Source organism: Panthera onca, chromosome D1, assembly GCF_046562875.1.
Source record: "Panthera onca isolate mPanOnc1 chromosome D1, mPanOnc1 haplotype 2, whole genome shotgun sequence".
NCBI lineage: Eukaryota > Metazoa > Chordata > Mammalia > Carnivora > Felidae > Panthera > Panthera onca.
In genome coordinates, this window is record NC_138348.1 from 114,952,341 (window position 1) to 114,974,581 (window position 22,241).

At 42.1% G+C, this 22,241-nt stretch overlaps 1 protein-coding gene across 1 annotated transcript in view; it reads left to right on the forward strand.

Annotated features, from left to right (window-relative positions):
- The window catches only part of LOC132660752 (uncharacterized), an 85,570-nt gene that overhangs the window by 12,765 nt on the left and 50,564 nt on the right, over window positions 1-22,241 (forward strand). Inside the window, exon 3 of the mRNA XM_078433927.2 lies at window positions 21,920-21,941. The gene's annotated coding sequence lies outside the window, so the exon portion shown is untranslated. The remainder of the gene's footprint in view (window positions 1-21,919; window positions 21,942-22,241) is intronic.

Genomic DNA, 22,241 nt, shown 5'->3' on the forward strand with positions numbered 1-22,241 from the left:
TCAGATGTGGCTGTGTTTCCCGACCCCTCACTTCTGAGGGACTGTGGCTTTGACCTGCTCAGATCCTCTCAGGGAGGGTCTCACTGAGCAATGGCCAGGTGCCAGCCACACAGAGGATCATGCTGCTGCCAATGCCCAGAGACTGCAGCTGGGTGCCATCCCGCCCCAGAAAAAGTTCACGCAATCCCATAGCAGCAACATTTCAGGGATTATGGCAAAATCACAACCCACATCTGGCACCAGACTTCACCCTCAACGACCCTGTTCCAGCACCAGCAAATGTGGTTGTTTCTGGGGTCTGCTGGGACCAGGTGGCCACACAACCTATAGCAAATGTCCTTCCAGCAGTGGAACCTCTTCTACCTGGGTGGCCCAAGGACCTCCCGGATCCCACTCTGCTCCTGGGAATTCACCTTTCCCACCACAGCACCACCAGGTATTGAGTTGTGGAGTTTCACATTCTGCACTCCCCTGTTTACATCATCTTAATGGAATTCAAACCGTCTCCTTTCTCCTTTCTTCCTTTTTAGTTCAGTCCCTGTGACTGTTTCCAGTTTTCTACTTTCTCTCTAGCTGCTTTGGAGGTGGCTGCTTTTCCTGCATTCTCTTCCCATTTCTGTCATCTCTCTGGAAGCAAAAACAGTTCCCAGCCCTCTGTGGCTTCTCTATCCCCCATTCACCTCTCCACGCTGTGTACCTGCTGAGTTCTGTGGTTCAGGTTGTGCAGATTGTTGTGTTAATCTTCAAATAAGTTTTCTAGGTGTACACGATGGTTTAGTGTGATCTGGCTGTATTTCATGGATGCAAGATGGAAAAAAAAACTTCCATGCTGTTCCGCCATCTTGGCTCCTCCCTGATTGGGTTAGTTTTTATACTATTCACCAAACCCTCCAACTCTTCACTCTCACCTCTTCTGTGCCTGCCTTTTCCAGCTGCTTGGTTTCATTGGAATTCCTAAGTGCTAATATTTAAAATTCTTTTTACATTTATTTATTTTTGAGAGACATAGAGAGAGCACAAGTTGGAGAGGGGCAGAGAGAGAAGGAGACACAGAATCCAAAGCAGACTCCAGGCTCTGAGCTGTCAGCACAGAGCCTGACGCGGGACTTGAACTTACAAACTGTAAGATCATGACCTGAGCCGAAGTCGGACGCTTAACTGACTGAGCCACCCAGGTTGCTAATAAGTGCTAATATTAATCGGGTGGTGGTGCCATCCTGCCATCCTACTGCGTTTCTCTGGTCCACTCACCTACATGACTGCTCCATAGCTTTCCTTCACTCCTCCAATCTGTAATACATCAGTGTTTTAAAAAAAATTGTTAATGTTTATTCATTATTCTTGTGAGAGAGAGAGAGAGAGAAAGCGAGAGAGAAAGCGAGGGAGAGCACAAGCAGGAGAGGGGCAGAGAGAAGAGGATACAGAATTTGAAGCAGGCTCCGGGCTCTGAGCTGTCAGCACAGAGCCTGATGCAGGGCTCAAACCCACAGATTGTGAGATCATGACCTGAGCCAGAGTCGGATGCTTAGCTGAATGAGCCACCCAGGCACCTCTCTAATACATCAGCCTTGTTCATTCGTCTCAGCTGATTCCTTTGTACTGTATTCCACTGAAAAAGCAGAATTAGTTAGGAGATATATCTTGCTGCTCCTAGGGAGGAATTGTCCATGGTCCTGCCTGAGGCCAGCTCCTCCAGCCTTACATTAGATCCCATTAGATTCACTACATTCAATTCCTTCCCCCTTACTTAGGATGTTGGCAACTCTCACCTCCGTGGCATGTCAATTTCCCCCTCTTGACTGCATCATCCCCAAAGCATATAAACATGTTATTGCTTTTCCCCTAAGAAAAATATTCCTCTCCTGATCCCATTCCTAGTTCTTAGATACCATTTCATGTTTCCATTCCCCTTTTACTGCCTAAACCAGAGATACATTCATTTTTTCCAGTTTCTCTCATCCATGACCTCTAGAAGCTACTCAAATCAGGCTTCTTGTTTTTTCAAGGTCACCAAAGACCTCCATATTGCTAAGTCCCTTGGGCAATACTAGACTTCTTTCTTTATTCTTAGTCTTCATCTTACTTGACCTATCAATAATATTTAGATCAATGCAAATGTTCACTGTTAAGGACTGAATGTTTATGTCCTACCCTATATTTATATGTTAAAATTCTACTCCCCAATATGATAGTATTAGGAGGTGAGACCTTCAGGAAGTAATTAGCATTAGGTGCCATCATGAGGATGATGTCTTTAGGGATGGGATTAGTGCCCTTGTAATGAATCATGAGAGAGCCTGCCTCGTTTCTCTGCTTCTGCCACATGAGGATACAAAGAGAAATCTGCACCCCAGAAGAGAGCTCTCACCAGAACCTGACCATGATACTCCTTGGACTTCCAGACTCCAGAATTTTGAGAAATAAATTTGTATTGTTTATAAGCCGCCCATGTGTGGTATTCTGTTATATTAATCAGAACTAAGACACTCGATACAGCTTCATCACTTAGCTTACAATATACCATATCGATCAAGTCTCTTCTTACTCAGTGTTTTCTTTGCTGATTCCTGTTTCTCCCCAAACCTTAAATATTGGAGGCTCCCCATCTCAATCCTTACATCTCTTCTTTTCGCTGTTATCATCCTCCTAAATACCTTTCCCCCTGATGATCCTCAAATTTAAATCACCAGCCCAGACCTCCCCCTGAACTTCTGTCTCCTATTTCTCCACTTGATGCCCTTGCTTGTTTGTCTAACAACAAGCAACACATTATATTCAAACACATTATATTCAAAATGAAAATCGTGATCCTCTTACAACCTTCTCATTCCACAGTCCTCTTCCCATAGTAAATATAAATTCTATTTTTCCAGGTGTTGGGTTTTAATATCTTGGAGTTTTTTTGACTCCCCACTTTGTTTCATACCCTACCCTCATATCCAGAATGTCAGCAGGTACTGTTGGCCTTACCTTTAACATACTTCTAAATCAGACTCCATTTCATCCTCTCTGAAATTACCACCCTGGTTCAAGCTACCATCATTCTTCATCTAGAACATTGTAGCTGTCTTCTCATTGGTATCCTGCTTTCTCTCTGACTCATAATTTTATTATTATTTTTTTAACACAGAAGCCAAAATGGTCCTTTAAAAACTGAAGTATGACTGTGTGACTCTTCCACTCACAATTCTGCATTGTCTTCCAGCTCTCTCAGAGTAAAACCTAAAGTCATTACCCTGTGGCTAACGAGATCTTATATTATCTGCCCCCATCCTTGCTAGTCTTTGACCTTATCTTCTACCAGTCTCTCCTTCCCTCACTCTCCTCCACCTATATTGACCTCTTTGCTGGTTTTCAAACACACCAAGTTTTTATCTCTGAAACTTTGCAAGAAACTTGGAAAGGATTTCCTCAACTATACACATGGATTGCAGCCTTCCCTCCTTCTGGCCCTAGAGCAAATGCTATCTTGTCAATAAAGCTTTCCAACTACCCTAACTAAATTACACCTTCTTTCCAAACTTTGAATTCTCATACCCATTTATTTTTTCCCATAATACTCATCCCGAGCACATATATTATATCATTTTGCTTATGTTTTTGGTAAATTATCTGTTCCCCAATCCCCCCATTGAGTATTAGCTCCATGAGGACAGAGAGTATGGTCTGTTTTGTGAATGCCTGTATCCCTGTTGCTTTGAACAGGGCTTTAATAAATACACGTTCAAAGATCGAATACCTTTGTATCTTTATATGAACTCTTTCCTCTGAGATGTCCTGAACGCTGTTTGTTTTGCAATTTTTAAAAATTTTTTTGGTAATACAGCATCCTGTCAGAGAGATTTTCCTCTCTTATGAAAACAGCTCCTAGTTTCTTTTACTAAAATAATAATGATAATCACCATCACCACCATCATCATCATCATCATCATCATCATCATCATCATCACTACCGGTTATATTATGCTGACTCTGATCTAAATGCTTTATCTCTTTTATAGGTACCATAACAACCCCATGAAGTAGGAGCTATTGTAATGTCTGTTTTACAGATGAGTTGACACAGGACATTTAAATTTACACAGGTAGTAAGTGGTGGAGCCAGGATATTTTAAACTCAAGGAATATGGCTCTAAAGGCTGTACTTTCAACCATTGTGTTATGCTGCTTATAGACAGAAGTTGTGTTAAGGAGGTCTGCAGAAAAGGTGAATAGAGACTTTCATTTGACTTATGGAAGCCAGTTTCTCTTAGTGATGGCATCTGAGTATTCTTGAAAATGATTGGATAAATTTGCATAAAGGAGTCTGTGGATATTTCAGGAAGAAAGGTTGAGTTATGATTTCATTTCTGGTGCTTAACGGTGTTGGAGAAGGTGACAACTCTTACTGTCATGGTGAGACATCGGATCAGAAATAGTTCTGAGTTGTGGCAGGAAGCAAAGAGAGTGCTCTGTTTCTATGACGCAGCAAACCCTGGAACTAGTCCCAACCCAGCCAGATAGCTCTCCTGTAAGCAACTGGGCTGGTGAACTGAAAAACTGGCTCAGGGAAGCCTTGAAAACTGGGCCCATTAGGGCAAGACATCATCTCAACCGAACCCTATAGTTGTCGTCATAGGGGCTTTGGAAAAAGTTTCTTCTGCAGGAGCACAGCCCCCTACAGCTTCTGTTCAGTTCTTGCCATTATTCCTAAAAAGGTTCCTCTCACAGCCTGAACTCCATAATCACTAACCCTTGAGGTGACAGGCAGTCTCTAAAAACCTGACTTGACCTCACCACTCTGGGGCTGCCTTATGCCTTACGAATATGCATAGGCGAGGGAATGACAAAGCATTGATCCTCAGAGTCCTGGCCCCTTCTCTGAGCATAATGCTGGGGAGTGTGTTCTTCCATCCTCAGAATCTTTACAGCTGTGAATAGATGCTGCCATACTCCTTGAGATAACTTCTGAGCCCCCAGTACCATGCTTCCAACACAGCCTGCTGATGCCAGGTTTTAAATCTCCACTTAGCAAACTGGGTTAGGGCAAAACTGAAACCCACTGCTGTTTTGATGTATGAAAGAGAAGAGAGTCTGAGAGATTCAGAATGAGTGAACTTTCTGTTACAGTACCTGATGGTTGGTAACTCCAAGCATAGCCTAGATAGCGTCCCATTAATTGCACTCAAACCTTAAAGAAAGATGACCAGGTGTACTTCCAAATCCATCACAAATGTTATCTTATTGACTTCCTTCAGGTTAAATGTTAAACCACTGTCTCAACTTTTCCTTGCCTTGATCATAATGCTGTTAGTCCTTAGTTAATATCTCCGTCTCTCCCCACTAGCCAGTAAACTCAAGGGTAGGAACCATCTCTGATGGATCTACTTACCCTTAGACTTAGTGTGCCTGACATGGGAAGACTCTTACTCTATCCTTGATAATTGACTGGACAAATGAATGAGTCATGGGTGGACAAAGAATTTCTCTTTTCAGATTATGTTATTGCTACTGGGTATGCATTCTGTTTTAACAAAAACTTTATTAACAGACGGTGTCATATTGAAGGAGGGGTTTGTGGCAGATATTTTGGGACATTTGTACTTTACAAACATTATGCTTCAGAAGATGTTTCCTTTATACAAAGCTGGTATCTAATATACATATGTTAAATTAACTAAACTGAATTTATGGAACAGTAGAAAGAGCAGATCTGGTTTTAGTCCCATTTTTGCCACTGACCTGGAACAAGGAGGTTGACCTCTAAAGTCCCTTCTGGCTGTTTTGTTCTACAGCTTTGTGAATTTATATGTGGAAGTAATCTATGCATTTGTTTCCTAGTAAAATTAGTGAAAAGACAGATAAAAACACCCAGCCACTCTCAAAGCAGAGCCTACTTCTCTGATAAGAAAAGAATGTAAGGAATTCTCTCTGTTAGGCTCCATTGGGTATGGATTATTTTGCATTTGTGGCACCAATCTGAGAAAAAGCTATGTTTGAACATTTGACTCGTGATAGATATAAATAGAAACCTGTATATTTTCTGTTGTTCGAATGGATGTAATTCTAACACCTTCAGAAAACCTCATAGATTATTGGAAAAGTTCCATGAGACCAACAGTGAAATTGTAACATAATCTATTGTCTTATTTGGAGGGCTTTATAGCTCCATTCCTAAGAGAATAGAATAATATCTTGGTAAACTGGTATCTATGAGGATCACTAATTGTTAATTCACCTCTACATTGTTATAAATTTGTTGAAAATACTGTAATAGTATTGCTTTGATTGATAAGAAAAATTCTACCACTTGTGTCCAATAGGTACTGCATATAACTTCAACAAAATCTTATATTGATTCACTTACTGACGTTAATGACAGCATAATGACATATATGTATATTTTCTGCAACTCTGCTGTTAGGTTTGATCAGATTCTAGCCCATAAGCCTGTGCCCTGAAGCAAATCGGATGCTGCTAGTGCAGAGGGAAGAGGACAGGTGTGATGTAATCAGAAGGGCTTAGAGTCTTAATCAGATAAGCCAGTGAATGTTTGGGTTATCTCTCACTTTCAAGTAATTTTAAAAGCAAAAATGTGCTTTGCAATAATAAGATTTCGGGTTAGAAAGTTATGTATAATTGGGCCATTAGGTTTGAATCAGAGAAGAAAATCTCCAGTTCTAAGAACTGTCAGGAAATAGGGGAAAACAACCCCAGCCCCCAGGAGTAGAACCTGGGACTCTGACAATAAACTGGGGGTAGAGAAGCTGTGGTCAAATGTCAGGAAACATCTGGGAACCTTGCAAAAGTTACACCTGCTCAGAGAGTGAGATCCAATAGGGCTTGTTTGGCATGGGCTTTAGGAATCTGCGTTTTTAACAAGCACACTACCAAATAGAAAATTCCTTACAAGTGAGCAGTTATTCCCATGTAAAACATATCAGTCATTTGTGTAAACAGTTATTTTCCCCAAGAGAATAAACAGATTTTTTTTTTTTTTTTTTGTATTATGTTCATTGCTTCAGACTTTAAGGGCATTACGTATGTAGGCATGACCTCATGCCTGAGGTATGACCTCAGGATATGTCACAACTTCTTGTTTCCCTCTTGGTTTTTTAAAAAGTTATACCTTGTTGTCAGCTCAAATAGAATTTTTAAAAATTTTTAATGTTTATTTATTTTTGAGAGACAGAACACAAGCAGGGGAGGGGCAGAGAGAGAGAGAGAGGGAGACACAGAATCCAAAGCAGGCTCCGGGCTCTGAGCTGTCAGCACAGAGCCCGCCGCAGGGCTTGGTCCACAAACCGCGAGATCAAGACTTGAGCCGACGTCGGATGCCTAACTGACCAAGCCACCCAGGTGCCCCTCAAATAGAATTATTAAGGCATGCTTGAGAAGTTTGAGCCAAATTTCTGACAGCAGTTTTTTTTCCAGTTTGAATTTTTATTGGATAAGCAAAGTTTATTCATTTCCCATTTATAATCCTTTTTCCCCTCCATTTATAATCTAATTATGTCAAGCTGTATTTTAGTCATGAAAGGTATAAAGATGAATAAAATAGTCCCTGTCCTCAAAGACAGTCCCCTGTCTCTTCGTGAGTGATAGGCATATAGGTAGATAAGTGTAATAAAATGTGATTAATGTTATTATTAGAACATATTCCATAGTATGGTTGGAACAGAAGAACTGAGCCAACTCTCACTGGATGGGAAAAAGGTCCCAGAAAGGCTGTATAAGGAAGTAGATGCTTGACCTGATTTTTTTTCTTGCTTTATTGAGATATAATTGACAAATAACATTATGTAAGTTCAAGATGTACAATGTGATGATTTGGTACACATATATATTGTGAAATAATTGCCACAGTAAGGTTGGTCAACACATCCAACACCTCACATCGTTACCTGTTTGTGTATGTGGGGTGGGGGATGCTAAAAATACTTAACTCTATTAGCAACTCTCAAGTACACAGTATTGTTAACCATTGTCACATGCTGCCCTGTGGGGGATAAGTTTAGGAATCCCCCGGGCTTACACCAATGGGTTATCAAGGCACAAAGAAATACAAAGTCAATAAAATGCTCACACCTGAGTTTGGGTAAACCAGATTGGCACTCCAGGAATAGGGGGGTGCAAAGACACCCCAAGAATAGGGAGGCACAAAGGTGCCAGGAATAGGGAGGTGTAATGGCACCCCAAAATAGTGAGGGGGTGCTGAGCCCCCAAAAGTAGAGAGGGAGAGGCAAATGCCTGAAATAGAAATGGCGCAAAGGTGCCCAATACACAGAAATAACAAGATTAGATATTCAGGGTGAAAGCACCCCAAATTTAGTACTATAGCAGAAAGCTGCTTTCATAGAATAGGGCCAGGTTAGGTAAATTGGTGAATTGGGCTATGGATCACTGTGCTGCAGGCAAAGCAGCCCTGAACGGAGATGGTTAACAAAAGAAAGGGTGCTTATTAACCCTAAGGTTATTCCCCCCATCTGTCTCGTCCCCTAGTCTGGCAAAGATAAACAGGCTTGGGGCCTCCTGTCTACTGTTAACAACCTACCCATCTGCCCGGCACCAGGATTTTGTTTTATATTGACTGAAACCCCAAACACTGTATATCTTCAAAACCCCCTTTCCCCCCTCAGATCCACAAGTTAATGTTCCTAGTTTCGTTGTCTCTTTGTACATGCCCATCACATTTGCAAGCCTTCTGATCTGAATAAATACGGGGCTAGGACGCTTATTCTGGGCTCTTGTCTTTTTCCTGGACATGAGTCATCTCTCGTTTTAATCCTGCATCCACTCTTTTGCTAGACAAAAACTTTAGACTTAGAGTCTACGACACTGCACAATCCCCAGAATTTACTCATCTTATACTTGAAGCTTGTGCACTTTGACCAACATCTTTCCATCCTGAGCCCTTGGCAATCACCAATTTGCTCTTGGTTTCTATGAGTGAATTTGACTTTTTTAGATTCATAAATAAGTGGTATTATACAAGATTGGTCTTTCTCTGACTTATTTCACTTAGCATAATGCTCTCAAGGTCCATCCCTGTTGTCACATATGGGAGGATTTCCTTTGTTATGGCTGAATAATATTTCAATATATTTGTGATATTCATATGACATACCATATATCCATATGTTATATATATGTCATATAGACATATCTATCTATATATATGTCTATATGCCACATATGTATAAATCATATCTTCTTTATCCACTCGTCTGTCAGTGGATACTTTGGTTGTTTCCATGTCTTGGCTATTTTGAATAATGCTGCAATGAACATGCAGGGGTAGATATCTCTTTGAGGTAGTGATTTTGTTTCCCAAGAGAATAAACAGATTTGGTTGTACATCCAGAGTGGGTTTGCTGGATCATATGCTAGTTCTATTTTTTTTTAAGTTTCTTTGTTTGTTTGTTTATGCCATCTCTACACCCAGCGTGGGACTGAAACTCATGACCCTGAGATCAAGAGTTGGAAGCTCTGAGAGACTAAGAGAAAAATTACCAGGTGTGGGTTCTGCTATTGAGTGATATGAGTTCTTTATATATTTTGGATATTAATCCCTTATCAGATATATGATTTGCGCATATTTTCTCTCATTCTGTAGGTTCACATTTGATTTTGTTGATAATTTCTGAAAGGGCGGGACTATGCCGGCAGACTCCATCTTGTTCTGTGTCCTTCACCTTGACCACACCTCCTCCCCTTGAGCAACCCCCCCCCCACCTGCCTAACAGGACTCGGACCCTTCCCCAGCCAATCGGCTGAGGCCACAGCCATTACCTCACCAACTGCCCCTAGGCCCCAATAAAACCTTTGTCCTTTTGAAACTCGCTCTCTCTCCCCAGTATCTCACCACTGCGTCGTGCAGGTAGGGGATTGAGCTCTAGCTAGCTCAAATAAAGGCTCTTTTGCTTTTGCATCGGACTCGGCTCCCTGGCGGTCTTTGGGGATCACGAATTCTGGGCATAACAATTTCCTTTACTGTGAGATGCTTCTTAGTTTCATGTAGTTACACTTGTTTATTTTTTATTGCTTGTGCTTCAGTGTCACATCCAAAAAATGTTGTCAAGACCAATATTAAGGGTCTTTTCCTGTTGGTTTTCTTCTAGGAGTTTTACAGTTTCATGTACAACATTTAAGTATGTTAGTTTTTGTGACTACTATGAAATATGAGTTCAATTTCATTCTTCTGCATGTAGCTACTCAGTTTTTCCAGCACCATTTATGGAAGAGACTGTCCTTTACCCATTGTATATTGTTGCCTTCTTTGTTATAAATTAACTGACCACATATGCATGGGTTTATTTTTGGGCTCCTTATTCTGTTGGCCTATGTGTCTTTTTTTTTTTATGCCAGTACCGTAATGTTTTGATTGCTGTAACTTTGTGATACAATTTAAATTAGGAAGTATGATGCCTCTAATTTTATATACTTCCTCAGATTGCTTTGGCTATTTGGAATCTTTTGTGGTTACATACAAATTTAAGGGGTTTTTTTCCCTACTTCTGTGAAAATGCCATTGGAATCTTGATAGAGATTGCATTGACCTATAGATAACTTTAGGTAATATGGACATTTCAATGATATTATTTCTTCTGTGAACATAGGATATCTTTTCATTTGTTTCTGTTTTCTTGAATTTTTTTCATCAAAGTTTTATAATTTTCCATGCACAGCCCACTGTCTCCAGAAATGTGGGTGCTACTGGGTCCTATAGAATATGTACATCTTTCAAATGCTCCCACTCTTATTTGTGTTGTGGCCTCTGTGGCCTATAGAGGAAATGGGGGAAATTCCCTCTGATGCCTGATATACAGACAAGTCTAGTTGGGAAACCCACACACAGAGGAACTCAAGTTACTATTTAACCTAATACTGATGCCACCTGGATGGAAACACTCATGCACCCCTCCCAGGGCACAGGAATCCCTCAGCCTTGCTAGGGGCCCAGAGGGCCCCCCCCCCCCCACACACACTTTATAACCTCCTCCTGCCATCTGCAGCTCTCCCAGATGCTGGCCTGTGATCCTGAGCTGACCCTTCACTCCGTCCATCCTTGGGGACTGAGATGGCATCACAAGGGGAGACATGGGAGGATGAGAGGAAAATGGGCAGAGGGAGCTGAGCTTGAGGGTGGGAGAAGCATATATTGTCTCTTGTTCACCCACTCCAGGAGTCACCCTTGAAGGGTACCCTCTGCAACTGCTCATTTCTGAGGTTCACAGAAGTACACATGCACAGAGGAAGAAATAGACACCACAAACACAGAGACACACAGGCATGGAACCACCCACAGCCTCATCTGGGGACTCAGGTATGGGCTCTTGGACAGGCTCACACACAGACCCACACTGCAGACATAGACACCCAGAGGGGAACACTCTCTCTCCCTCTCTCTCTCTCTCTCACATCACACACACACACACACACACACACACACACACACATTTCTCTCTCTGTCTCTCTCTGTCTCTCTCTGTCTCTCTCTCTCTCTCTCACTCACACACACACACACACACACGTAGATACACACACTCAGGGATACACACATACACACATTCAGGGACATGTGCAACACTCCCAAGAAGCAAACCCTACACACACTGGACACACAGAAAACACACACACAGTTGTAATCAGAAACACTCAAAGTGATAGCAAATTCATACATACAACCAATATGCACACAGACACGACACACAGATACACACAGATACTCCCACAGGGACACATGTACCTGAGAGATACAGATAATACAGTCACAGACACAGATTTGCACAGCAGACATATGCTCATTCAGAGACACAGACACAGAGATACACATGCATACAGATAAACACAAGAGGAAAACGATGAGGGAGCATTAGGCAAGCTGCCAGGCCTCAAACCCCTCCCCCACCCTCAGGTGGGATATGTGTGATAACCCTTGGGCACTCCTGGCTGCCCAAGAACAAAGGAAAAGAAAAGAAAAACAAATGGTTAACAGATAGAGATCATTGTCCTGCAGGGCTGTCTCCATCTATTTATAAATATCTTAATAAATCACGAGAAAAAGACAATGGTAATCTCCAGAAACCTATGGACTTGGTTTCCTAGAGCCCCAACATCATCCCTCCATAGTGATGTAGGAAACTAAGGCAGAAGGGAATGGCAGATAGAACTAAATTTCCTTATAACCTGCAGCCCATTGACAGATACTTGAGGCTAGCAGAGTGAAACATTTCTCCAGGAAATCCCTGTGTCCTAATGCTAATGCTTTGCTAGAGGGCAGACAACCCTAGTTTGACCTTAGCTAGTCCTCCAGCATCCTGGGAGTCTTATTTAGCATATGAAAGTCTCACTGGAAACTTCCCTCCCCCCAGCTCCATAGTATATAACTAGTCTCCTCATGGTGCTTGGGCAGCTCTTCAGCCAGGGCCACTGGTCCTGTCCCATGCTTTAATGAAATCACGTTTTTGCACCAAAGATGACTTCAAAAATCCTTTCCCCACGAACCCCACTGTCACCCCAAAACCTCATCAGAAAACATGAAAACGGCCAAATAACAGGCAATTCATGTCCACAGTCAATATAACCACAGACACAGAACTCCAACTCACAGGTGCATGATGCAGATTACACACACGTGTGCAAGGGCATGCGCGCGCGCACACACACACTCCAGGACAGCTCTGGCACTCCAGTGGAGGCCACTACAAGCAGAAGGGGTGCACAGACCCTGGCATGACCTTTCCCATCTAAGTTGTCATGGAAGGAGGTGTTTTCCTGGTTCCAACCCTGTGCTGGGCATGTGTCCCATGTCAGTGCCTTATGGAGGGTTGTGCCCAGGCCTGGATTCCAGAGAGTGGCCAGGATAGGGTGGCCACAGGGACAGGGGCACAGGGCAGAGACAGGGTATACTTAGAGTGGGGGTGTTGCATGGGACCGGGTCAGGTGAGGGAGACAGGCGAGTCTCTCCAGGATCCTTGGGGTGTGTCAAAGTGGGCTGTGCCTGCTCCCACAGCAATAATGGCACTAATGGCATCATCAGGACTAGCATATGACAGCACTATCATCACCACAGAGATGAATGACCAGCAACCTGAGGTGCAGGAGCTGGGCTGTGACCTTGCTGTCTCGTTTGGCCTCAGCTTCTGTACAGGCTGACCTGGAACAAAGCGGGGCTATGGGGCCAAGCATCTTTGTGGCCCTTGCTCCCTCTGGAATCCCCAGGCCCCAGCTTCCCACTCTCCCAACATCTCCTCCCAGACCCAAGTCAGCAGTGAGCCTTTTCTCAGCCTGGGTCCAGCCTTCCCCTTGAGGGCTCTGAGCCTGGTTCCCCATCTGTGCAAGGGGTTAGAGACGGTACTGCCGCTGGGTCCTGAGAGGTGATGTCTGCGAAGGCAAAGGCTTGGCACAGGCCTGAAACTGGAGGGAACTGAGGTTTTCACCTTTGTTGCCTTTAACAGCTGTGCAACTTTTAAGGCACCAGACTGGGAAGACTCATGCCCCAGGGAGGTGGTGACACTGATATCCACTAGTGCTCAGCACGTGGCTTCCTCTTGTCCTCAGCACAGTTCTGGACACAGGCATGGACACTCCCATTTTACTGTAGGAAACCAGCCCAGGCTCACACAGCTGGTAAGCAGCACACTGGATCTCAAACTCCATGCTCCTGGCCCTGCCCCCAGGGGCCACGAAGGACTCCCCAGATGGGAGGCTGACATTGGCTTTGGGGACACTTTCTCACCTCCATGAATGATCTCACTTGTTCAAGGCCCCCCAAACTCTGTTCACTGCCTCCTCTTTCCCTGGTTCCTGCTCCAGTTGTAATCAGGGTGATCCTGGCCACCCTTCATGGAATTCCCTAGGCCCCCTTATAGTCAGGGCCTCTCTCCCATTCACTTTTGGGCCAGTCGGACTCCACCCCCTCTCTAGCTGGCCTCTCCTTGTACCACCAGGACAGCCCAACACTGGGGCTCTTTAGGCAGGCAGCAGGATCTAAAGGGAATGTAACACTATTGGTTTTTCACTCCTGCTTTGTTTTGGTTTTGGTTGTTTTGTATGGTTTCTTTATATTTAGGTTGGAGCCCTTGCTTTGCTATTTTAGCAGTGGCAGAGTGGTTCCTGTTACAATAAATTTACATAAAAATAAAAGTGAGGGGATTTAGATCAATGATTTTCAGTTGGGGAATCACTGAGTCAATCGTGTAGAGAAACTATTTAGGAAGCTCAGCTCAGGACAGAGCCCAGGACAGGTGATCACAGTAGGTTTGTCTAGTCACCTGGGTCCCTGGCCTATGCCCACCTGCTTGGCCCTCCTCACCCAGCACACCTGGTACTGCCAACAATCTGGGTATTGTCCCAGTTCCCCCAGGAGAGAAGCTGATGAACTATTTCTCTTACAATGCTCTCATTCCTGGAGATTGCAGGAGATCCCTTGTGAGTCAGCTGGATTTCCCCTCACCACCCCCCCCCCCCCCCCGTATGGTTCATAATGTACAGCCCATGCCAATAGGTAGGAGGGTCACACAGATAAGTGACAGATCTACCACCATTTGCGGTGTTAAAATGCCTAGGTCAACTAGAGATGATTTGGGGACCAGACAATCTTCTCACACCAATATTCCAGGATATTCCAGGCCAGGAGACATTTTTTATTACAATTTTATCGTGCACCTATCATTCAGTTCAAATATAGCTCTTTTTCTTTGGGATTTCTTGACTCATATTCTACTTCTAGAGGAACTTCTCAATTTCTAAACATATGGGAGTTTCTAGTTACCTCATTATTAGTGATTTCTAGCACATTCTATTACCAAAACATGCTTTGTGTGATTTCCTTTCTCTGAAATCATTTCATTCCTTTGAAATTTCCCTTATGGCTGTAATAAATAGGGTGAATGTTTGTAACTGTATCCTCTGTGCCTAAAGTGAATGTGTCCTCTACAGTGTTATGTCCATGTGGACACATATATGGATATAGCTGTGGGATTCAGATGGTTTGCTATCAAGATGACTACCTTATGGATGTTCTATCTGCTTTGACTTACTGAGAGAGGGTTAAACTTTCCTGTCTGCTTGTGTATTTGGTTGTTCTTGCAGTTGTGTCCTCCTTTGCTTTCTCAATTGTTCAGCTATTGCCCATGGGAGATGGGAGTTCAGAAAGGAAGCAGAGAGCACTCAGAAGAGGTGACGGGGAGCTGGGTTGGGAGGGCCCAGAAACCAGAAGGTCAGCCAAGTTTCCAGAGAGGAACTGTCGTTGGGATGGCACGTGGTGGTGCACCAGGTGGGAAGTGGCTTTTTAAAATGAGATCACGTGGGGTGTCCATATTACTCTACCAGGGGTGAGGGCAGCTGATTGGTCGAGAGAGAGTGTCAAGGCTCTGGGTTGCTAAGGCAACACCCAGACAGGTGAGGGCTTGGAAGAAGAAGGCTCTTCCTCTGCTCCACCTGCTCCTGAGAGTCCACTTAACCTGCTGTTTGTGTCCTGCTCACCTAGTGATTTACTGACCTGCTGACCTACTAGACTGTGTGAACCCTCCCCCCCACCCCCCGTACTTGATCTGATCCTGGTACTGTCTCTGACCCCCATCTTTTCCTGACACATCCCTAACCCCACCCCCTTTTTATACTCCTCCCCCATCCCCAATTACCACCCCTCTCCCTTTCCCACCCCCCCTACTCCTCCCTTGCTAACCCCCTGTCTCCACCTCCTGCCTGGAACCCTAGAGTCCCCTTAAAGGACCAGGACAGGAAGGTGCAGAGGCTGCTTTTCTGGCTCCTTGTGCTTGGGTGTCCTGGTTACCCAAACACAAATGTGAGTAAACATGGACGTCGGTGGATTCTCCCTTCCTATTGGGGGTTATTTCACACTGTGGTTAAACAACAGCTTTTCCATGGGGCTTTTGATGGGAACTTCAGAAGAACTTCATTTCTTCCTGAAGACTGAGGACACAGGGCAGGTTTTTCCCCCAGCCTGAAGTGGTTGTGGCCACAAGTGTCCACATCAAGTTCTGGGCCCTGTCTGTGCTGCTTGGTCCAAAAAGAGCAGTGGTGACAGGATGTAAACCTGAACATAGTAGTTTTATAGTGTCAAGAAGGAAGGATTTGTGAGGATACTAAAAGCTATTGAGCTGACTGACTCAAATAGGTGTTTCTACGATGTGTGAATTATTTCATTAAAGTTGCTTTAAAAAATGTCAAGAACTCTTATTTAATAGGAACTATGGGTATTAGACTGGCTCCTGGAAGCCCTGTTAAGATCCTGCTTCACGCTTTGTGAGCTTAGGGTCCATGTTCTATGTAGTTCATTTTCCTATCAGCACGTTGTTCATATTTGTGAAGTTTGGTAGCTCTGGGAACAGTGGTAACTGGAGCATTGGTGTTGGCACTAGAGTGTTAAAAAGTGAAATGTCTTTGGGCTCTGTGCTTCCTGGTTTGTGGGCTTTTAGCAACTCCTGAGTCATCCCTTTGTCTCTGGTCTTGGAGGCTGTCCCCAGAGATTCTGTGTCCAACTGTGTTGACGGGAGCCTCATAAGCCCAGAAGAAACTAAGTGGCTGCATCTTGCTTGGATATTTACAATAGGAAAATCACGAGGAGCGACATGATCAGGAAGTGAAAGAATTGTTGTCCTTTCTTTAGCTAAGTATGTGCAGAGTGTTGATTTCCTCAAAGCAAGAAGGGTTCTGAATGTCCTTAGTATTGTCCAAATATAATGAAATACCTGGTACCCAGTGTGACTATTTCACTGTAATGTTGAAAAGCAAAACTTGTACCCCTAGGAGAGTGAGACAGACAGACAGACAGACAGGGAACACCATAGAGATAAGTAGATTTCTTTAGATTGGCATATACCAGATCCTTAGAGTGGGATCTGGAAAGTCCCAGTAGTCAGGAATAACCCTTGCATTGAGGCAGAATCATTCCACACGAAAGCCTCCCATCTAAATAGAATCGTTTCTATTTCTTTTGAGACTCTGAAGGAGGAAAATTCTTGATCATCTTTATGAGACTTTTCCCCCTGTACCTAGGCTACCTCTCACAGATTGGTTCAGCTCTCTCTCCCTACCTCATCTCTGAATTCTTCCATCAACTATCTTGTCTTGCATTTCCCACCTCCACCTACTCATGGCCATTGACTGTGAGAACCTAGTGTTATTGGCCCCATTGGATCTAATCTAGTTCAGCATCAACTACCAATATCAGCAGTCAGACAGCTGCCAGATGCACCAACAGTGCCCACAGCCAAAGATGTTTTACCTTCATGAAAAGATGGCGTCTGTCTTTGGTGCATTAGAGCCCCATGATCAACCATTGTGCTTACAGCTACTTCTTTCTTTCAGACAGTGGCTAGTCAAAGACAGTGGGATTTCCCACCGTTACACATTTTTGTGACCTCATCTCTGAGAGCTCAAGATGAAAATGTTATACATTTCAGAGGCTACTTTCTAGACAGGTTCCTTTGCACAAAATTAAGCTTGGTATGTGAATTAGTGTGAATTGCATTGTGAGTGTTTTGCTCCTAAAATACTTTTAAGTCCAGTTTTTGTAGAATGAGATGTGTTCTGTTGTTTTGGTGACCATATTCAGGAATTTTGTATTCTTTGAGAGATCAATTTTCAGAGTTGCTATTGATTGATTTTAGCACAATACCATGAAATAGAAACATGAATTCCTTTCATTGGTTATTTGGAGATGTGTGTTCAGGTAACTTAAAATCCCAAAGATATTATCAAAATATACACGATCACCTCATTATGCAAATCTTTATGTGCCTCAGAAATCTGACATTTTGAGCTGTGATTCAGAATCAAAGTGAACATTGAATGAAAACATCAAAAAGTGAACCATAATATGTAATTTATTTTCTTGGAAGAATAATCCCATATTATTATCATAGCAGTTGCCCGTCTCTCTCAGATATATCCATATCTATAAACATCTTTCTCTAGAACAATCTCATTTGTATCTCTAGTACATTTTGTGTTTTTACTTTCTTTCATTCTTCCATGAATTTGGGGCATAGTTTGGAGATATTCCAAAGGATTTTATCCAGGTACTTTGTGAATGTACACTAGAAGTCATTGACTTCTTATCTACTATAAACTTGCATTTTCTTAATTTTTCTATTATATATTGGCTTACAAATTCTTACTATTAAAACACAGTTGAAATATGTTTTGTCAGCAAAATAAAACTTCTCAGTGTTGCCTATTACATCTTTCCTACAGCTTCAGTGTCGTATAATTTGTATAGAATCACAACATCCTTTTAAAGAATACAGTTCGTTGATATTTGACATATGTAAGCAGCAATGAAACCATGACCACAGTAAGATAGCAAACACAGTCATCACCCCCACAAGTTTGTACCTGCTCCTTTGTAAGCCATCTGTCCTCTCGCTCTTCCATGAGGGGACATTTGAGAGGTGTGCTTATTAACCTCCTGGAGGCTGGTAGAGGATTTATAAAGATGATTGTTTATGACAGATATATAAGATATCTGTCTTATATAAGAAATCTTAGATATAAGATATATAAGATGTATAAGATGTATAAGATATGACAGATATATAAGATTCCTCATCATCTCCAATATTATTTCAGCCTGTCCATATTTTGCCTGACCATTCCCCTCTTGGCTCTGATGTGTTTGAAATTCACTGGAAACATAGTATTATTCCTGCCTCCATGGGAAATAATGCTTGTCTAATTTACCTCCAGTGAACTGTTTTTGCTGTGAGTATACTAAAGTACCTTTAGATAGACTTGTAATCATAATTAAGCAGAAAATTTTATAGCTGGACCTTTTATATGCACTCAGTATTACAAATTTCCCTCTAATACGTTCAATTTTCATTATCATTTAGACTAAATACGTTAAAAATTCTGTAGAAATGTCTTCTTTGACCTACATGGACTTTTTTTTTTTAAATTCAACTATAATTAACATACAGTGCAATATCAGTTTCAGGTGTTCCGTATGATTCAGTGATTTCATGCATTTCTCGTGTTCATCACAAGTGTATTGATCTACTCACCTCTTTCAGCCATCCCCCCACCCAACTCCCCTTGAATCCATGTCTTTTTGAGAAGGTTGTTGTTTAATCTCATTTTTTTGTCGTGGTCCAACTAAGAACTTTTTGTTCTTAGTGTCTAGTTTGAGTGATTTGTGGTCTGAGAACATACTTCCTATGATTTCGTTTACTTTGTTCAGATCGCTCTGTGACGTCTCAAGTACCTGCTATAATTTTATAATGTCTTAGGGAGTGACTCTGGTCAAGGAAGCACTTTTTGCACTTTCTGGAAACGTTTGTTTTCATTTCTGTTGTTGCTTGTGTGTTTTCTCTAGCCATCTCCCACTTCCTTTCTCATTTGAAAACCTTGTTGGTGATGTGAGAAAAATCATAGGACCTGATTTGATAGAATTGTTTGTCAGTTCAGGAAATAGCCAACTGCAGGACACATTTCTCCAGTGTTTCTGGTGAGTCAGAGGCATCTTTTAGTGTAAAGATTTTGCCTTCACTTTTGTTTTTTTCTGAATCTCTGAAATATTTGTGGTCCTAGAGTTTGTTATGGCTATTGGACTTGACAAAAAAGAATTGCAAGTAAATGGTGCATTGGTAATTAAATTAAAGTAAGTCTGCCATTTTCATTATTGAAGGTTAGTAGTTTGGTATCTGTTTAATAGAATGGAAACAGAGCTTTTGGTCAAAAGATATCTAGCTTAATTCTCTTCCATAGAAATGATTGTTGAAATATCAGCAAGTAGAAAGGAAATTCTTTCTATAGCTTATTCTACTTCTAAGTTTTTAGTATGCTAGGCCATGACTACATTTTCCTAGAGTGTTTCCTGAGGCAGAGGAAACAAAAACAAAAACAATTGGGGTTGCATCAAAATAAATCACTCCTGCTCAGCGACGTAAACAATCGACAAATCTGAAAGGCAACTTATTAAATGGGAGAAGATATTTGCAAATGACATAGCTGATAAAGGATTAGTACCCAAAATATATAAAGAAATTATACAACTCAACAGCCAGAAAACAAATAATACAATTTACAAATTGGCCGAAGTCACAGGCATTTCCGTGAAGAAGACATTCAAATGGCCAACAGACACATGAAAAGATGCTCAACATCATTCATGGTCAGGGAAATGCAAATCAAAACTACCACGTGATATCACCTTACACCTGTCAGAACGGCTAAAATCAATAAAACAAGAAAAAAACTAGTGTTGGCGAGGATGTGGGGAAAAAGGAACCCTCATGCACTTTTGCTGGGAATGCAAATGGCTGTTGCCGTTTTGAAAAACAGTATGGAATTTCCTCAGATAATTGACAATAGAACTAATTTGTGATGGAGTAATTGAACTACTGGGTATTTACCCAAAGAATACAAAAGAAAAAAAAAACTGCTTCTAAAGGATATAAGTAGCCCTGTGCGGGATGAGTTTAGGAATCCCCTGGGCTTACACCAATGGGTCAACAAGGCACAAAGAAATACATAGTTAAGATAATACAACCGAGTTTGGGTAAACCAGATTGGCACCCCAAGAATGGGGGGGGTGCAAAGACACTCTGAGAATATGGAGGAACAAAGGTGCCAGGAATAGGGAGGTGCAAAGATACCCCAAAATAGGTAGGGGGTGCTGAGCCCCCAAATATATATAGAGAGGCAAAGGACTGAAATAGAAATGGTGCAAAGGTGGCCAATACACAGAAATAACAAGGTTAGATATTCAGGGTGAAAACACCCCAAATTTAATAGTATAGCAGAAAGCTGCTTTCATAGGAGAATAGGGCCAGGTTAGGCAAATTGGTGAATTGGACTTTGGACCACTGCAATTCAGGCAAAGCAGCCCGGAGTGGAGATGGTTAACAAAAGAAAAGGTGGCTTATTAACCTGAGGTTATTCCCCCTATCTGTCTCATCCCCTAGGCTGAGAAAGAAAAACAGGCACGGCACCTCCTGTCTGCTGTTAACAACCATCTACCCATCTGCCTGGTGCCTGGATTTTGTTTTATATTGACTGAAACCCCAAACACTGTATATCTTCAAAATCCCCTTCCCCCACCCTCACATCCACAAGTTAATGTTCCTAGTTTCTTTGTCTCTTTGTATGCCCCATCATGTTTGCAAGCCTTCTGATATGAATAAATATGAGGCAAGAACCCTTATTTGGGGCTCTTGTCTTTTTCCTGGACATTAGCCATCTCTTGTTTGAATCCTGCATCTGCTCTTTTGCTGGCCAAAAGAACTTTAGACTTATAGTCTACGACACACCCCAATGTTTACTGCAGCATTATTTACAATAACCAAATTGTGGCAGCAGCCCAAGTGTCCATCCATAGATAAATGGATGAAGAAGAGGTGATATATACGTTAATACACACACACACACACACACACACACACACACACACACACAAGAATATTACTCAGCCATAAAAAGGAATGAAATCTTGCCATGTGCAACAACATGGATTGATATAGAGGATATAATGCTAAGTGAAAGATAAATACCATATGATTTCACTCATGTGGAATTTAAGAAACAGAACAAATGAGCAAATGTGGACAAAATAGACGAACCAAGAAACAGATTTCTAACTTTAGAGAACAAAGTTATGGTTACCAGAGGGGAGGTTGGTGGGGGGGGATGGGAGAAATAGGTAACGGGGATTAAAGAGTACATTTACCCTGATGAGCCCTGAGTAATGTACAATACTGTTGAATCCTAATACATGCACCCGAACCGAACATAACACTGTATATTAACTATACTAGAATTGCAACACTTAAGAAAATAATTTATTTTGCTGAACCACACCTTTATTATAATACCACATTGGATTATGATTTTGACTTTTTTGACATGAACTATACTTTTATAAAAAATATTGTTTCTATATCAAATTTAATTTTCTTTGTCCCTCTTCTAGGTAAAGAGTCGATTATATGAAGGTAAGCTTTTGGGCTTCTATTTTCCTTGTAATCTATTCTTTTTTAAATCTCTTTTTAAAATATTCAAACCCTGACGTGGGGCTCGATCTCACAAACCATGAGATCATGACCTGATCCAAAATCAAGGGTTGGATGCTCAACCGACTGAGCCACCCAGGTGCCCTGTAATCTTTTCTTAATACAGCCGTTCACTGTGGTTTCTAATTCAGCTAGAAGTAAAGACATTGATTATCAAGTCTAGTTAGCCCCTTAACTAGTTAGCCACTTAGCCTCCTTGTTTGCATCCTAAGTGACAACACA